Source organism: Lontra canadensis, unplaced genomic scaffold, assembly GCF_010015895.1.
Source record: "Lontra canadensis isolate GAN:19392208 unplaced genomic scaffold, GSC_riverotter_1.0 scaffold229, whole genome shotgun sequence".
NCBI classification, from domain to species: domain Eukaryota; kingdom Metazoa; phylum Chordata; class Mammalia; order Carnivora; family Mustelidae; genus Lontra; species Lontra canadensis.
The window spans coordinates 333,477-353,014 of NW_022631223.1; the positions used below are offsets into that span (position 1 = coordinate 333,477).

At 43.2% G+C, this 19,538-nt stretch overlaps 1 pseudogene; it reads right to left on the reverse strand.

Moving 5' to 3' along the window:
- The window catches only part of LOC116862246, a 56,295-nt pseudogene extending 38,303 nt beyond the window's left edge, over nucleotides 1-17,992 (reverse strand).
- Nucleotides 17,993-19,538: the final 1,546 nt, after the last annotated feature.

Here is a 19,538-nt window from a genome sequence, read left to right on the forward strand (position 1 = left end):
GTGGAGAAGAGGGAATTTACACTGGGTAAGATGCATCACGGGACTCTGTTATGGAAACAAGGCCTGCCGTTAGTGTTTGCCTGATTTCACATTGACTATTTCACACTGATTAGAGCCCCTTTGCTAAAAAGGAAAAGCTGTTTCTCACTACTTTCCTACTACTCTGCTTTGCATTTTTTCATCCACTAAGTAGGTGGGCCTAGGAGCAGCTCAGTCCTCATTTGTTCACACATCACACTCATGCACCGTGGCTCTGTGTTCACCTCAAGCAAAGCTCCCTCAATAATTCCTGAGCACCACAAGTGATGTCCTGACACTTCCGCTGTGTCTTCCAGATCCTCCAGAGCACCCGCTGGAGAATGTTGCTGAGGATAGTGTGGAGGAAGGCATCCCATCTCTTCCTAAGGTAAGGTCATCTTTCCTTTTCTCAGTTAGAAATCTCTCATATTCTCTCTCTCTCTCTCTCTCTCATTTCTCAATCCAATTCAGGTAGGGGAATCACAAAGTAGAGTAACAATATGCAATTTCATTATTTGGGGCCATATTAAGTGAATGTCTATAAGCAGCTGAGAGCTGAAACAAAAGGTACAAATGACAGCTCACTGTGCTGTGTGGTGTTTCTCTAGTGTCTCAGCTAAAGAAAAATACATTTGTCCATAAAACCTGTCTAAAGGGGTTTTAAGTGCACAACACTGCAGCATTGTCCTCACTCCCACGATGATCCAAGAGTGTCTGGTGGGCAGCTGAGGAAAAGGGGTCAGAGGACTGAAACATGTATAAAGTACGACTAATTTCCTTCTGGTCTTCTGATGGCAAGTTGCTAACAGCCCTCTCCTCTGTTATATCTTTCCCAGGACAGTGTCTGGAGGATAGACGACAATGTGCTGGCCAGGTCAGGAAATTACCTGTCCTGAGGAGGCAGACCATTCAAGGCTGCTTCTCGCCCCACAATAGGCCCCAAACCATGAAGAGCAAGAGGAAGGTATGGTGGAAATTTCCTCCTGAAGTTGATCTAGACTACTCTGTCTCTCACAAGTACCATATGCTACTAGATCACAAAAAACAAACAAACAAACAAAAAAGCAAAAGTGATGGCACATTTTCTATAATTCCTGTGTATAAATTTAAATTTACCTAGTCAACTAGTGTTAGTATTGAACTCAAAGTTGGGTTCAGTCTTATAGGAAATAATAAGGAAAAGTGAATTGTGGGAAATTGGAGGGACAGACAAAGCATGAGAGACTATGGGCTCTTAGAAACCACCTGAGGATTTTGGAAGGGAGGGTTTGGAGGGATGAGTTAGCCTGCTGGAGGTTATTAAGAAGGGCACTTATTGCATGGAGCACTGGCTATGGTGCATAAACAATGAATCTTGGAACACTGAAAATTTTTTACAAACAAAACAAAACAAAACAAAACTAAATCTTTAGGTATCAAAGAACTTACCTGAATCTGGATTATAGGGAGATACAGAGTTCTCCCTGAATCACTGTTTCCAAACTTTATAACTTACTGGACAGGATTCAGAATAGGTTTAGATGAACATAAAGGCTGAACAGATAATGCAAAAAATATCCATAAGCTATCCTTCCAGTTTTCCCTAGGAATAACTTCTTACTTGTGTGTGCAGCTTTTTTTTTTTTGAGGGTTGTTTTTTATTTTATTTTATTTATTTATTTTTTGCTTGACCTCTTAATTATTTTATTTTATTTTTTTAACTTTTTTAAAATTTATTTTCAGCATAACAGTATTCATTGTTTTTGTACCACACCCAGTGCTCCATGCAATCTGTGCCCTCTCTAATACCCACCACCTGGTTCCCCCAACCTCCCACCCCCCCCACCTCTTCAAACCCTTCAGATTGTTTTTCAGACTCTGAAAAACAGCTTTTTTAAAATATTTTTTTATAAACATATAATGTATTATTGGTCCCAGGGGTACAAGTCTGTGAATCGCCAGGTTTACACATCACAGGACTCACCAGACCACATACCCTCCCCAACATCCACCCACCCTCTCCCTCCCCCCCCCCGCCCCCCAGCCACCCTCAGTTTGTTTTGTGAGATTAAGCATCTCTTATGGTTTGTCTCCCTCCTGATCCCATCTTGTTTCATTTATTCTTTTCCCAAACCCGCCACGTTGCATCTTCACTTCTTCATATCAGGGAGATCGTATGATAGTTGTCTTTCTCCGATTGACTTATTTCTCTAAGAATAATACCCTCTAGTTCAATCCATGTCGTCACAAATGGCAAGATTTCATTTCTTTTGATGCCTGCATAGTATGCCATTGTACATATATACCACATCTTCTTTATCCATTCATCTGTTGATGGACATCTAGATTCTTTCCATAGTTTGGCTACTGTGGACATTGCTGCTATAAACATTCAGATGCACATGCCCCTTTGGATCATGACATCTGTATCTTTAGGGTAAATACCCAGTAGTGCAATTGCTGGGTCATAGGGTAGCTCTATTTTCAACTTTTTGAGGAATCTCCATGCTGTTTTCCAGAGTGGTTGCATCAGCTTGCATTCCCACCAACAGTGTAGGAGGGTTCCCCTTTCTCCACATCCTCGCCAGCATCTGTCATTTCCTGACTTGTTAATTTCAGCCATTCTGACTAGTGTGAGGTGGTATCTCATTGTGGTTTTGATTTCTACTTCCCTGATGCCAAGTGATGTGGAGCAATTTTTTCATGTGTCTGTTAGCTATGTGGATGTCTTCTTCACAGAAATGTCTGTTCATGTCCTCTGCCCATTTCTTGAGGTGTTGAGGTTGATAAGCTCTTTATAGGTCTTGGATACTAGCCCTTTATCTGATATGTCACTTGCAAACATCTTCTCCCATTCTGTCAGTTGTCTTTTGGTTTTGTTAACTGTTTCCTTTACTGTGCAAAAGCTTTTGATCTTGATGAAGTCCCAATAGTTCATTTTTGCCCTTGCTTCCTTTGTCTTTGGCGATTTTCCTAGGAAGAAATTGCTGTGGCTGAGGTCAAAGAGGTTGCTGCCTGTGTTCTCCTCAAGGATTTTGATGGATTCCTTTCTCATATTGAGGTCCTTCATCTATTTGGAGTCTAATTTTGTGTGTGGTATAAGGAAATGGCCCAGTTTGATTTTTCTGCATGTGGCTGTCCGATTTTCCCAACACCATTTGTTGAAAAGGCTGTCTTTTTTCCATTGGACATTCTTTCCTGCTTTGTTGAAGATTAGTTGACCATAGAGTTGAGGGTCTATTTCTGGGCTCTCTATTCTGTTCCATTGATCTATGTGTCTGTTTTTGTGCCACTACCATACTGTCTTGATGATGACAGCTTTGTAATAGAGCTCGAAGTCTGGAATTGTGATGCTACCAACTTTGGCTTTCTTTTTCAACATTCCTCTGGCTATTTGAGGTCTTCTCTGGTTCCAAATAAATTTAGGATTATTTGTTCCATTTCTTTGAAAAAAAAAAGATGGTATTTTGATAGGGATTGCATTAAACGTGTAGATTGCTTTAGGTAGCATAGACATTTTCACAGTATTTGTTCTTCCAATCCATGAGCATGGAACATTTTTCCATTTATTTGCGTCTTCCTCAATTTCTTTCACGAGTCCTTTATAGTTTTCTGAGTATAGATTCCTTGCCACTTTGGTTAGGTTTATTCGTAGGTATCTTATGGTTTTGGGTACAATTGTAAATGGGATTGACTCCTTCTCTTTCTTCTGTCTTGTTTTTGGGTGTAAAGAAATGCAACTGATTTCTGTGCTTTGATTTTATATCCTGACACTTTACTGAATTCCTGTATAAGTTCTAGCAGATTTGGAGTGGAATCTATTGGGTTTTCCACATAAAATATCATATTATCTGCAAATAGTGATAGTTTGACTTCTTTGCCAATTTGGGTGCCTTTCATTTCTTTTTGTTGTCTGATTGCTGAAGCTAGGACTTCTAGTACTATGTTGAATAGCAGTGGTGATAGTGGACAACACTGCCGTGTTCCTGACCTTAGCTGAAAAGCTATCAGTTTTTCTCCATTGAGAATGATATTGCAGTGGGTTTTTCAGAGATGGCTTTGATGATATTGAGGTATGTGCCCTCTATACCTACACTTTGAAGAGTTTTGATCAGGAAGGGTTGGTGTACTTTGTCAAATGCTTTTTCAGCATATATCGAAAGTATCATATGGTTCTTGATTTTTCTTTTATTAATGTATTCTATCACATTGATTGATTTGCGGATATTGAACCAGCCTTGCAGCTCTGGAATAAGTCCCACATGGTCAGGGTGAATAATTCTTTTCATGTATTGTTGGATCCTATTGGCTAGTATTTTGGTGAGAATTTTCACATCTGTGTTCATCAAGGGTATTGGTCTGTAATTCTCTTTTTTTGGTGGGATCCTTGTATGGTTTGGGGACCAAGGTGATGCTGGCCTCATGAGTTTGGAAGTTTTCCTTCCATTTCTGTTTTTTGGAATAGTTTCAGGAGACTAGGAATTAATTCTTCTTTAAATGTTTGGTAGAATTCCCCTGGGAAGCCATCTGGCCCTGGCTCTTGTTTGTTTGGAGATTTTTGATGACTGTTTCAATCTCCTTACTAGTTATGGGTCTGTTCAGGTTTTCTATTTCTTCCTGGTTCAGTTGTGGTAGTTTATATGTCTCTAGGAATGCATCCATTCCTTCCAGATTGTTAAATTTGCTGGCATATAGCTCCTCATTATAGGCTCATATAATTGTTTGTATTTCTTTGGTATTTGTTGTGATCTCTCCTCTTTCATTAATGATTTTATTTGGGTCCTTTCTCTTTTCTTTTTGATAAATCTGGCCAAAGGTTTATCAATCTTATTAATTCTCTCAAAGAACCAGCTCCTAGTTTTGTTGATTTGTTCTGTTTTCTTGGTTTCTATTTCATTGATTTCTGCTCTGATCTTTATGATTTCTCTTCTCCTGCTGGGTTTAGGTTTTCGTTGTTGTTCTTTCTCCAGCACCTTTAGGTGTAGGGTTAGGTTGTGTATTTGAGACCTTACCTTTCTTGTTTCTTGGGAAAGATTTGTATCGCTATATATTTTCCTCTCAGGACTGCCTTTGCTGTGTCCCATGGATTTTGAACCATTGTGTTTTCTTTATCATTTGTTTCCATGAATTTTTTCAATTCTTCTTTAATTTCCTGGTTGACCCATTCATTCTTTAGAAGGATGCTCTTTAGTCTCCATGTGCTTGGGTTCTTTCCAAATTTCCTCTTGTGATCGAGTTCTAGCTTTAGAGCATTGTGGTCTGCAAATATGCAGGGAATGATCCAAATCTTTTGATACTGGTTGAGACCTGATCTAGGACCCAGGATGGGATCTATTCTGGAGAATGTTCCATGTGCACTAGAGAAGAATGTGTATTCTGTTGCTTTGGGCTGGAATGTTCTGAAAATATCTGTGATGTCCATCCAATCCAGTGTGTCATTTAAGGCCTTTATTTCCTTGTGGACCTTTTGCTTGGATGATGATCTGTCCATTTCAGTGAGGGGGGGTGTTAAGGTCCCCTACTATTATTGTATTATTGTCGATGTGTTTCTTTGGTTTTGTTATTAATTGATTTATATATTTGGCTGCTCCCATGTTAGTGGCATAGATACTTAAAACTGTTAGATCTTCTTGTTCGACAGACCTTTGAGTATGATATACTGTCCTTCCCCGTCTCTTATTATAGTCTTTGGCTTAAAATCTAATTGATCTGATATAAGGATAGCAACCCCATCTTTCTTTTGATGTCCATTAGCATGGTGCATTGTTTTCCACACCCTCACTTTAAATCTGGAGGTTCCATTGGGTCTAAAGTCATTTTCTTGTAGACAGCATATTGATTTTTTTTTTTATCCATTCTGATACCCTGTGTCTTTTGATTGGGGCATTTAGCCCATTTACATTCAGGGTAACTATTGAGAAATATGAATTTAGTGCCCTTGTATTGCCTGTAAGGTGACTGTTGCTGTATATTGTCTCTGTTCCTTCCTGATCTACTACTTTTAGGCTCTCTCTTTGCTTAGAAGACCACTTTCAATTTTTCCTGTAGAGCTGGTTTGGTGTTTACAAATTCTCTTAGTTTTCGTTTGTCCTGGAAGTTATCTCTCCTTCTTTTTTCAGTGACAGCCTAGATGGATATAGTATTTTTGGCTGTATGTTTTTCTTGTTTAGTGCTCTGAATATATCATGCCAGTTCTTTCTGGCCTGCCAGGTCTCTGTGGATAAGTCTGCTGCCAATCTAATATTTTTACCTTTGTATGTTAGACTTCTTGTCTCGGGATGCTTTCAGGATTTTCTCTTTGTCGCTATGACTTGTATATTTTACTATTAGATGATGGGTGTGGACCTATTCTTACTGATTTTGAGGAGAGTTCTCCTCACCTCCTGGATTTTGATGCTTGTTCCCTTTGCCATATTAGGGAAAGTCTCTACAGTAATTCTCTCCAATATACCTTCTGCTCCTTTCTTTCTTCTTCTTCTGGAATCCCAAACATTTTAATGCCTTATGGTATCACTTATCTCTCAAATTCTCCCTTCATGGTCCTATAGTTTTTTGTTTCTTTTGCTCAGCTTCTCTATTCTCTGTCATTTGGTCTTCTATATCACTAATTCTCTCTTCTGCCTCATTTATCCTAGCAGTAAGAGCCTCCATTTTTTATTTCAGGTCATTAATAGCTTTTTCAATTTCAACATGGTTAGGTTTTAGTTCATTTCTCCAGAAAGGGCTTTTATTTCTCCAGACAGGGTTTCTCTAATATCTTCCATGCCTTTTTTGAGCCCGGCTAGCACCTTGAGAATCGTCATTCTGAACTCTAGATCTGACATATTACCAATGCTCGTGTTGATTAGGTCCCTAGCCTTTGGTACTGCCTCTTGTTCTTTTATTTGTGGTGAGTTTATCCACATTGTCATTTTATCCAGATAAGAATATATGAAGGAGCAAATAAAATACTAAAAGGGTGGCAAAGACCCCAGGAAAAATGTGCTTTAACCAAAACAGAAGAGACCCCAAATCACTGGGCACGGGGAGAAAGGCGGTAAAAAGATTTCAGAAAAAAAAAATTAAAAAGAAAACAAGAAAATATATAAAAGATATATATATATAAAGAAAAAATATAAAAAAATATAAAAATTATAAAAAATATAAAAAAGAAAAAATATATATATACTAGACTGGTGACTAGAACAAGGTCACTCACTTAATTTGGGGAGTATTTTGGTCTCTTAGAAGAAACTACCTCCCCAAATTTTAAAGGATGAAAGGCATATATAAGGGTAAACACAATGAAGTGTTGGAATATGTCCATTAAGATAAATTTTTTTTTCAATTTCTAAAAAAGGAGCTTATTAAGATAAGTTGTTTGAGAGAATAAAGAAAAAGAAAGTGGAGAGAATTTGCTCAGGCTGAAGACTAGAACAAATCCCTGTGTGGATAAAGGGTGCATTTTGATCTATTAGAAGAAGTTGTACCCCAATTTTTTTAGAAGAAAAAATCCTATGTGCATACAAAAAGTAAAGTTAGATAGATACAATGAAGGATAAAATACGACTATAATAATGAAGGCTCAAAAGAGAATTTTTTAAAATGAAAGGTAGTGTTAAGATAAACTAGTTTAAAAATGTTAAAATAGGAAAGGTTAAAAGTTAAAAAAAATTAGCAGAAGAAAAAACATAAAATTAAAAAAATTTAATTAACTTTGCAAGACTAAAGAATCGTGGGGAGAAAACCATGAATTCCATGCTTTGCTTTCTCCTCCTCTGGAATTCTGCTGTTCTCCTTGGTAAGTGAACTTAGTCTTGGCTGGATTTCTTGTTGATCTTCTGGGGGAAGATCTTCTGGGGGAAGCCTGTTGTAGAGATTCTCAGGTGTCTTTGCCTGAGGCGGAATTGCACCGCCCTTACCAGGGGCCAGGCTAAGTAATCCACTCGGGTTCACTTTCGGGAGCATTTGTTCCCTGAGTGCTTTCCACTTTCCATAGAGTTCTGGAGGATGGGAATGAAAGTGGCCACCTCCCAGTCTCCATCCCAGAGGAGCTGAGAACTCAGGGCCCCATTCCTCAGTGCGCCCTGGGAGAAAAGCGCTCAATCACTCCCGTCTCCCTGGGCTCCTGGCTCACTCTGAGCTGACCCAGCCTGTGACCCAGCATCTCTGTCTCTGGCACACAGTCCCACCTGGAGTCTCCAAACCCCACAGATACCTGAGCTCTTCCAGGGGGGTCTCCCCGGATCTTGTGGGGTCGCTGCTAACAAAACAGTGGCCTGTGCCACAGATCATGATTTAAGGTAACCCCAAGTTGAGAGCTCATCCTTAGCTCTGTCTCTGTAGCCGGCTTCCCCGCTCTATTACCTGTGAGCTCTGCAACACTCAGACAGCCCCTATCCTTCTGTGACCCTGCAGGACCTGAGGCCAAGCTGTCCCCGTGTAGGCTTCACCCCAGCTTAATCTCTGGAGTGAAGTCCCACAATGGAGCAAATTTCTAAAAGTTCTGATTTTGTGCTCTGTTACTCAGCCACTTGCTGGGAGCCGGCCCCTCGCCCAGTGGTCTATCTCCATGACTCTTTGGATTCACCTCTTTGCAGGTCCTACCTTTCAGAAAGTGGTCAATTTCCTGTTTCTAGAATTGCTGCTCTTCTTCTCTTCAATCTCCTGTTGGATTTGTAGGTGTTTAGAATGGATTGATAAGATATCTAGCTGATCTCCTAGTATCTGATGTTGTCTCAGGCTGCTACTTCTCTGTCATCTTGAATCCTCCAAAGAATAGGGTGTGAACATTTTTTTTTTTACAATCAGTGCAACTATATCTGTATATTTTTATTCATTGTCAGGGCATAATTTACACTACAATGCATTTCTTGCGATTTGATATTCTATGAGTTTTGACAAATACACATGTCAAGGATCCCCCCAAGGCAATAGGCACGATCTTTACTCCTATGTTCCTACCAACGTGAATCACAATGGGAATTTGCAGGCAGAGAAAGACCTATACTGTAGGATTCCTCTGACAGACCTTATATAGAATAGGCAAAGTCCTAGGGAAAGAAAGAAGAGATACCAAGGGCTAAAGGCAGGAGGGAAGGTGGAGCTATTTCTTCATGGGTCCAGAAGTATTTTCAACCTAGTGAAAATTGGGTATCGTGGGTGAATTGTAGGAATGAATACAAAGAACTCTGAATGAAATTAACACTCCTGAGCGTACACTTACAGTTGATTAGCACCATAAATACTATAGATATGACATGAAAATAAAACAAGGAAAAGCCAAAGGACTGGGTGATGAAGAGAGAACTTCTGTGAGTGTACACATGGAAGTTGAAATAGTCCTTCGATATGTGGAGAAGAGGGAATTTACACTGGGTAGGCTGCATCACGGGACTCTGTCATGGAATCAAGGCGTGCAGTTAGAGTTGGCCGGACCTCGCATTGGCTATTTCACACTGATTTGAGCCCCTTCGCTAAAAAATGAAAAGCTTTGTTTCTCACTCTTTCGTACTACTCTGCTTTGCATTTTTTTGGCCACCCCATAGGTGGGCCCAGCAGCAGCTCAGTCCTCACTTGTTCACCCATCACACTCACCTACTGTGCATCTGGGTTCACATCAAGCAGAGCTCCCTCGATAATTCCTGAGCACCACAAGCAATGTGCTGACACTTCCTTAGTGTCTTCCAGATCCTCCAGGGGGCCCACTGGAGATTGTTTTTGAGGATAGCATGAAGGAAGGCATCCCATCTCTCCCCACGTTAAGGTCATCTTTCCTTTTCTAGTTAGATAACACTCGTGTTCTCTCTCTCTCTCTCTCTAGGTCTCTCATGCACGAGCGCTCGCACGTTTCTCAATCTTATTCAGGTAGGGGAATCACAATGTATAGTAACGATATGCAATATCCTTTTTGGGGGCCATATTGAGTGAATGTCTATAACCAGCTGAGAGATTAAAGAGAAAGTAATACAAATGGCAGCTCACTGCGCTGTGTGGTGTTTCTCTAGTATCTCAGCGAAAGAAATGTATTGGTCCAGAAAAACTTTCTGCTGAGGACTTAAACTGCTCACACACTGTAGCATCTTCTGAACACCCACTTTGATAAAAGGGTATCTGCCAGGCAGCTGAGGAAGAAGGGGTCAGAGGACTGCCCCGTGGATAAAGTATGACTAATTTCCCTCTGGTCTTACCATGCAAGTTGCCAAGTGCCTTCTCCTCTGTTATCTCTTTCCCAGGATGTGCCTTCAGAACAGAAAATGGTATGCTGGCCGGGACAGAAAAATCACCATTACCGAGGAGACAGACCAGGCAAGGCCAATCCAGGCCCACACTGTCATCGATAGAATAGAGGAACAAGAAGAAAGGGTCATGGAAATATCCTCATGAAGTTGATCCAGAGTAATCTTTCTCTAAGTACCATAGGATATTGAGATGGCAAAACACACAAACACAAGGGATGGCACACTTTTCTGTAATTTCCTGGGTACGAATTTGAGTTTACCAAGTCAATGGGTGCTAGTATTGATCTAAAGGTTGTATTCAATCCTACAGGAAACAAAAAGGAAAAGTAAATTGTGGAAAATTAGAAGGGCAGACAAAGCATGAGACACTATGGACTCTTACAAACAACCTGAGGATTTTGGAAGGGAGGGGATGGAGGGATGGGTTAGCCTGCTCGTGGGTATTAAGAAGAGCAAGTAGTGCATGGAGACCTGGGTGTGGTGCATATACAATGAATCTTGGAACACTGAAAAATATTTTTAAAAAATAAAGAAAAAAAAGAAGCAACATCTCTAGGTAAGTCTTAGAACTTATCCGAATCTGGAATATTGGGAGATAGCGATCTCTCCCTGAATCACTGTTTCCAAACTTGATATCTGACTGGACAGGATTCAGAACAGGTTTAGATGAACAAAAGGGCTGCACAGAGGATACAGAAAATTTCCATAAGCTACCCCTCCAGTTTTCCCTAGGATTAACTCCCTCCTTGGGTGTGGAACGTTTTTTTTACAATCAGTGCAACCCTATCCATATATTTTAATTCATTCTCAGTCCATAATTTACTCTACAGTGCATTTCTTGTGATTTGAGATTCTATGAGTTTTGACAAATGCATATGTCAGGGATTCCCGGATGTGGCACATACACAATCTTTATACCTATGTTCCTAGCACCATGAATCACAGCTGGAATTTGCAGGCACAGAAAGACCTATATTGTAGGATTCCACTGACAGACCTTATACAGAATAGGCAAATTCCTCGGGAAAGAAAGGAGAGATACCAAGAGCTAAAGGCAGGAGGGAAGCTGGAGTTATTCTTCATGGGTCCAGAGGTATTTTCTGCCTGGTGAAATCTGTGAATTCTGGGTAAATTGTAGGAATGGATACAAAGAACTCTGAATGAAATTACCACTCCTGAGCGTAGGCTTACAGAGGATTCGAAGCATAAATACGATGGATAGGACATCCCAATAAAACAAGGAAAAGCCAAAGGACTAGGTGATGAAGAGAGAACCTGTGTGAGTGTGCACATGGAAGTTGAAATAGTCCTTCAATATGTGGAGAAGGGGGAATTTACACTGGGTAGGATGCATCACGGGACTCTGTCATGGAAATAAGGCATGCCGTTAGTGTTTGCCAAACTTCACATTGATTATTTCACACTGATTAGAAGCCCCTTAGCTAAAAAAGGAAAGACTGTGATTCTCACTACGATCCCACTACTCTGCTTTGCATTTTTTTCATCCACCAAGTAGGTGGGCCCAGCAGCAGCTCAGTCCTCACTTGTTTACCCATCACACTCATGCACTGTAGCTCTGTGTTCACATCAAGCAAAGCACCCTGAATAATTCCTGAGAAACATAAGCGATGTCCTGACCATTCCTCTGTGTCTTCCAGAACCTCCAGAGGGCCCAGTGGAGAATCTTGCAGAGGACAGTGTGGAGGAAGCCATGCCCTCTCTCCCCAGGGTAAGGTCATCTTTCCTTTTCTGAGTAAGAAATCTCTCATATTCTTTCTCTCTCTCTCTCTCTTTCTCGATCTCTCTGTCTCTCGTTGCTCAATCCTATTCAGGTAGGGGAATCACAATGTATAGTAACAACACGCAATTTCCTTGTTTGCGGCCATGCTGAGTAAATGTCTATAACGAGCTGAGAGCTGAAACAAATGGTAGTAGAAATGGCAGCTCCCTGTGCTGTGTGGCTTTTCTCTAGTGTCACAGCTAAAGAAATATATTGGTCCATAAAACCTGTATATAGCGGATTTTAAGGACACACACTGTAGCATCTTCCTAACTCCCACTTTGATCCAAGAGTATCTGCTGGGCAGCTGAGGAAGAAGGGGTCAGAGGACTCACCCGTGGATAAAATATGACTAATTTCCCTCTGCTCTTCTGCCTCCAAGTTGTCAACAGCCCTCTCCTCTATTCCTTTTTCAGGACAGCTCAGCCAGGACAGACAATGTGCTGGCCCTGGCTATAAGACCACCCCTGGGGAAGAGATCTAGGAGGGAAAGCCACCTCTGGCCCCACACTGTCCATGAGAAAATACAGGACGAGGAAGAAGAGGGTATCGTGGAAATTTCTTCCTGTAGTTGATCCAGAGTACTCTCTCTCTCACTTAAGGACCATATGCTAATGAGATTGCAAAAAACAAAACCAAAAGGGATGGCACACTTTTCTGTAATTTCCTGGGTACGAATTTGAGTTTACCAAGTCAATGGGTGCTAGTATTGATCTGAAGGTCGTATTCTATCTTACAGGAAACAGTAAGGTAAAGTGACTTGTGGAAAATCGGAAGGGCAGACAAAGCATGAGGGACTATGGTCTCTTAGAAACAAACTGAAGATTGTGGAAGAGAGGGAGTAGAGGGATAGGTTAGCCTGCTGCTGGGTATTAGGAAGGGCACATAGTGCATGGAGCACTGGCTCTGGTGCATATTCCATGAATCTTGGAGCACTGAAAAATTTAAAACATTAGGAAGAAAGAAGCAACATCTTTAGGTCAATCAGAGAACTTATCTGAATCTGGAATATAGGGCGATACAGAGCTCGCCCTGAAGCAATGTATCCAACCTTTATTACCTACTGGATAGGATTCAGAACCTGTTTAGATCAACATAAAGGCTGAACAGGTAATACAGAAAGTGTCCATAAGCTGCCCCTCCAGTTTTCCTTAGGAATAACTTCCTACTTGGGTGTGGAACCTTTTTTTTTTACAATCAGAGCAACCACATCCATATATTTCTAGGCATTCTCAGGGCATGATTTACATGACAGCACATTCCTTGCGATTTGATATCCTCTCAGTATTGACAAATGCGTAAGTCAAGGATCCCCCATAGGGCAACAAACACGATCTCTACTCCTATGTGCCTAGCAGCATGAATCACAGCGGGAATTTACAGGCAGAGAAAGACCTATACTGTAGGATTCCTCTGACAGACCTTATACAGAATAGGCAAAGTCCTAGGGAAAGAGAGCAGAGATACCAAGGGCTAAAGGCAGGTGGGAAGGTGGAACTATTTCTTCATGGGTCCAGAGGTATTTTCAACCTAGTGAAAATTGGGTATCATGGGCAAATTGTAGGAATGGATACAAAGAACTCTGAATGAAATTACCACTCCTGAGCATACGCTTACAGAGGATTTGAAGCATAAGTATGATGGATATGACATCCCAAGAAACAAGGAAAAGCCAAAGGACTGGGTGATGAAGAGAGAACCTGTGTGAGTGTGCACATGGAAGTTGAAATAGTCCTTCAATATGTGCAGAAGGGGGAATTTACACTGGGTAGGCTGCATCACGGGACTCTGTCATGGAATCAAGGCGTGCAGTTAGAGTTGGCCGGACCTCGCATTGGCTATTTCACACTGATTTGAGCCCCTTCGCTAAAAAATGAAAAGCTTTGTTTCTCACTCTTTCGTACTACTTTGCTTTGCATTTTTTTGGCCACCCCATAGGTGGGCCCAGCAGCAGCTCAGTCCTCACTTGTTCACCCATCACACTCACCTATTGTGCATCTGGGTTCACATCAAGCAGAGCTCCCTCGATAATTCCTGAGCACCACAAGCAATGTGCTGACACTTCCTTAGTGTCTTCCAGATCCTCCAGGGGGCCCACTGGAGATTGTTTTTGAGGATAGCATGAAGGAAGGCATCCCATCTCTCCCCACGTTAAGGTCATCTTTCCTTTTCTAGTTAGATAGCACTCGTGTTCTCTCTCTCTCTCTCTCTCTCTCTCTCTAGGTCTCTCACGCACGAGCGCTCGCACGTTTCTCAATCCTATTCAGGTCGGGGAATCACAAGGTATAGTAACGATATGCAATATCCTTTTTGGGGCCATATTGAGTGAATGTGTATTTCCAGCTGAGAGCTGAAACAGAAGGTAATACAAATGGCAGCTCACTGCGCTGTGTGGTGTTTCCTTAGTATCTCAGCGAATGAAATATATTGGTCCAGAAACCCTGTCTGCTGAGGGCTTTAAGTGCACACACTGTAGCGTCTTACTAATCCCCACGTTAATTTATGAGTATCTGCTGGGAAGCTGAGGTAAAGGGGTCAGAGGACTGTACCACGTATAAAGTATTGGTCTCCTGCCTGCAAGTTGCAAAGCGCCCTCTCCTCTCTTATCTCTTTCTCAGGAGGTTGCTTGCAGCAAAGACAAGGATGTGCTGGGAGGCTCAGGAAAATCCCGTCCTTAGGAGGCAGATCAGGCAAGGCCACTTCCCACCCCACACTATCTTCAAAACCACTGAAGAACAACAGGTGGGTATCCTGAAAATTTCCTCATGACGTTCATCTAGAATACTCTCTCTCTCACTGTGCACCCTATGCTTATGAGATCTCCAAAACCAAAACCAATAGGGATGGCACATTTTTCTGCAAAGTCCTGTGTGCAAATGTGAATTTTACCATGTCAACAGGTGGTTGTATTGCACTCAATTTTTGGTAGAGTTAAGTAGAAGGAATAGCTGCGCCTTTCTCTCTAAGATCGGGATTGCTCATGTCTTGTGTTTCTACAGATTATCTTCTTCTTCTTCTTTTTTTTTTTGATACCCTGGGCTTAGATTCCAAGTCGATGGGGAAAAGACTCTCCATGTCTGAATAGCACTTGGGTAGGAATCAACGGGAGTGTGTTCCAGGTAACATTCAGCTTGCAACTTATCTGGAGACTGTGAAAGTGCATGTGAAAGTGCATGTGAAATCAGAACAGGGAAATAGGTGTAGAAGACTGATTTGCTCATTTCATATCTTAACGACATGATAGGAAGAAGAATTGTGTCTGTAGGCTTTGAGTTTGCTATCTTGGAAAAAGTCTGTTCTTGCTCTGTTCTCTACAACTTTCATTCCCATGAAACCTGTACTCCCCTCTGTCTGTCACTGCTAAATATCTGATCTTGGTTTTGTTTCCTTGGCACCTCTTGGGAACTGGGCCCAGGAGATTAGGGGACCATTCTGTTAATGACTTATCATGACTGTATTCTGGCAGGAACACCAGTATCACAGACACCTGACCCAAAGGCAAAGTTTTAGTGTGTTCCAGGTGGTCAATGAGAGGTAACTCTCTCCTTTTCAACTTCTAGGTTGTAACACCATCTTCCTCTTCCTCCCTCCCTCGATTCCTCCCTCCCTTCCTTCTTTCCTTCCTTCCATCCTTTGTTTCATTTTGTTTCGTTTCTCTTTCTTTCTCTCTCTCTTTCTTTTTCTTTTTCCTTCCTTCCTTCCTTCCTCCCTCCCTCCCTCCCTTCCTCCCTCCCTTTTTCCATTCCTTTCTCCCTCTTTCCCTCCCTCCCTCACTCCATGCCTCCCTATGTCCATGTCCCTTCCTTCCTTCCTTCCTTCCTTCCTTCCTTCCTTCCTTCCTTCTTTTCTTTCTTTCTTTCTTTCTTTCTTTCTTTCTTTCTTTCTTTCATCTCATTCTTTATTTCTTTCTTCCTTTTTTAAAGGATTTTAGCTATTTGACTGAGAGATATACAGCAGGAGATGTAATGATAGCTTGGGGTGTGCAAGAGGGAGAAACAGGCTTCCCACAGAGCAGGGAGCCCAATGTAGAGCTCAATCCCAGGACCCTGAAACCATGACCTGAGCCAAAGGCAGATGCTTAATGATGGAGCCACCCAGATGCCCCTATAACATCATATTTCTGTGGTGCTTGCTCCTCCTTAAGGACCACTCCCACAGCTTCACTGTTAAAGAAATTCCCTCTGGCATCACTGCATATACTCCAGTGTCTGTTCCTGGAGTCACATAGGGGCATGTGCTTCCATCAGAGGGAGGCCCATGTGCAGCTGCACTACAGAAGCTCCACGGTGGGCAATCATTCTAGAGGACTGTGTGAGGGGCTGTTGGGCTTGTTTCAAACTCTTGTACTCACAGCCCCACTGACCTGTCACTTGTGACTATCCTGTCATCGTCCAGTCCAAGGGCAGAACCTCTGGGCAGTGGGTCCAGGGGTCACTGCTCCTCTCAGTACCAAGTGCTCCTGCTGGTGTCAGACTTGCCCCCTATCACATCCTTGTCATGACCACCCTGTGACCTTTCCTTATGCTTTCCTTCCAATGGTCAGGGCAAACCCTGGCAGATACTGTACGTTCAAGTGGCTGCACAAGCTGTCCCATTTCCCAGGGCCTCACTGAGAGACTAAGGGAAATTGGATAAGTTACCATCCTCTAAATTTCACTCACCCTTTATAACGGTTCTAGAAATTGGGGGAGGGGTGTTCAGGTAATGTCATCTCCTGAGTATGGTCATGGCAGGCTCAGAACAGACATGGGCTACATGTAGGTAGTTGACACTTTCTCCCTCAAGGTCCTCAGCAATACCAGCCCCAGGACAGCAACTCCTCAACAAGAAGAATCAGTGGATTTAGTGAGTGGGTGCCAGCATGTGGATTGTCTGTCCTCCAGTGCTTCCCTACTTCATAACAATGTGATTGCTGGAGGTTGACCATAGAAAGGAAAGGAAGCATATCTCAGGAGAGGAGGAGGAAGGGGGGAACATAGCAGGAGAGGATCCCGGAGGGAGGAAGGTAATAACAGGCACAGACTCCCATGGGGACAATGATCTCCTGCAGGAGGGACAGGAGGACACGGGCATCCATCCATTCCTGGTCATGGAGAGAATGTGAGGCAGGAAAAGCAGGTCAGAGAATAGACACCCACTCCCTCCCTGCAGACATGAAGGGTTGGAGCCTGGAGATGACTCACAGCTGAGGGCCAATTACCAGAATTCTGGGTACTTCTTCCCTGGAGCAGTGCGGTCTACGTTCCTATGTCCGCTAATTCCGACTTCCTTTCCCATGGCCACCCCCACATCATCAGTGCCATATCCACTCAAAGACTACTTTGCAGATTCAGAGGACTCAGATGAACACAGCAACATGATGCCCATAACACATTTCTTCCTTTCATCTCTTTTTGGTTTCTCTCCTTGCAATGCAAGCTCCTCTTTATAGCTCTCACCCATTGCCTCTTTTTATGAGGCTCACCCTGAGGAACCTGGTCTCATCCAGGGACTTGAGGCCTTCTCTCTTCAGGGTCTAGGGAATGTTTCTGCAGTCCCTCACCCCCTTCCTCAGCACTGCCCTGACCCCTCAACCTGGGCCTGCACCACTAATTCATGGTGAACAGTCCCGAATGGCCCAGCAGTGAGCCAGTCTGGGAGTCAGAGGGGCTGAGCTGGACGGGCCCCAGAGAAGGCTGGCCTTGGCCTGGTAGTGTCCCACATGGATGTTTTCCTATCCTGGGTGTTTCTGGTCATGCCGGACTCTTCCCTTCCTTTCATATATCAAAAACGTCTCTATTACAGGACCCTAGAAAGAGAGCAGAGGGTGAATTTTTACAGGAGGAACATGAAGAGCAATTCTAAATGTGAGATGCCTGCCATTGAATGGTAAGGCACAGGTAGCTCATCCCTTCCCCAACTTACTCAGTGGGTCTACAGCAGAATCAACCACAATGCTGGCCTGGCTGCTGTTGCCTGCCACCATGAAGTAGACAAGAGTATGGTTGTACTCCATGCAGCCCACAAGATTATGCCCTGAGCACAATTCCCAAGGAACCAGGACCCAATCTGTTTGTGCCTCTGTGCAGGAAGGGCTATGTCCTCCAGCAGCTGCTTAATTTGGAGGCAGGGTTCTGGGTGCTTGTAGGGCCACCAGGGACAGGAGTGGAGGAGGTCCGTGCATTGATTTACTTCTGAAGAGCGCCCTTGGAGATGTTCTTCATCTCACTCCGCAGGAGACAACCCTGCCCTCCCAACCTGCTAAAGTCAACAGAGACTGTCCTCTATTAATATCTAGGTGTGATGAGACATTTGGGTTTGGGTGTGACTGCCCCCAGTTCAGGCATCTGACAAGTGAGTGAAAGACAGTCCCTCCAGTGCTCATGCCAGCAGGACACCTCAACTTCCCCTGCTTTGCATGCCTCTGGACACATGGCAGGCACAGATAGTGAGGAGGGGACATTGTAGGATCCCTATCTGATTGTCAGCTGTCCATGCGTGTAGCTCCCCTGAGCCCTAGGGTGCTCTTCAGAAATTAATCAATGCACACACCTCCTCTACGCCTGTCCATGGTGGACCTACAGGCACCCAGATCGCCGCTTCCATGTTAAGCAGCTGCAGGAGGACATAGCCCTTCCTGCTCAGGTACACACACGAAGTAGGTACTGGGGGATGTGCTCAGGGCATAACCTAGTGGGCTGCATGGATTATCAACATACTCTTGTCTACTTCATGGTAGTAGGCAATAACAGTCAGACCAGCATTGTGGTTGATTTCACTCAAGACCAACTGAGTAAGCTGGGGAAGGAATGAGCCACATGTACCTTACCTTTTCACGGCAGGCAGCCCCCTGAGCCTCCCCCTTGTGGGAGATAGGGGCTAAATTCATGGCACCATTTTCCAGTGTGACTTTTTAACTTCTCTAGATTCTGCCTTAACTGATAGTCAAAGCCTTCAGAGAAAAGTCTGGCTATCTGATCCCAATGTAAATATATCCAGTGGTTCAGCATGCACACTGTGCAATCTCATTCTGTCTGGAACACAGGAGCACCCAGGAGCCATTATGCCACCCACAGCACCAGATATGCCCAGGGCCAGTCCACAGAGAAGTCATGTTGAGGGCTCTCAAAGACTGGGAAAGGGGCTTCCAAGCAAGAGAAGGACCCACAGCCAAAAAGAGGCAGGGCTACTAGGGAAGGCACACTAATGGCATGTTAGACACCACCTTCATTCAGTTTCTGGGGATCCATGCAAGCTTCTCTTCCTTCTCAAAAGGCTTGGGTCCTACAGAGATACTTGTAGCCCCTAGAACTTGTCTGTATGCCCCCCAGAAATCCTACCTCTCTTGTAGGGGCCGTCCCAAACAAAATGCCATGTGATCTCATACAGCTCCAATTAATGATTCTCACAGCTGCAGAGGAGTACACTCTGGCCATATACCATGCCTAAGATCTTCAGAGCTCCTCAACAACTGTGAGCCAGACAGGCCCTTGGTGTCCAGGTCCAGCTTTGGTGCTCCTGGAACCATTGGACAGTACACACTCATAATGACTGTTCAGGGG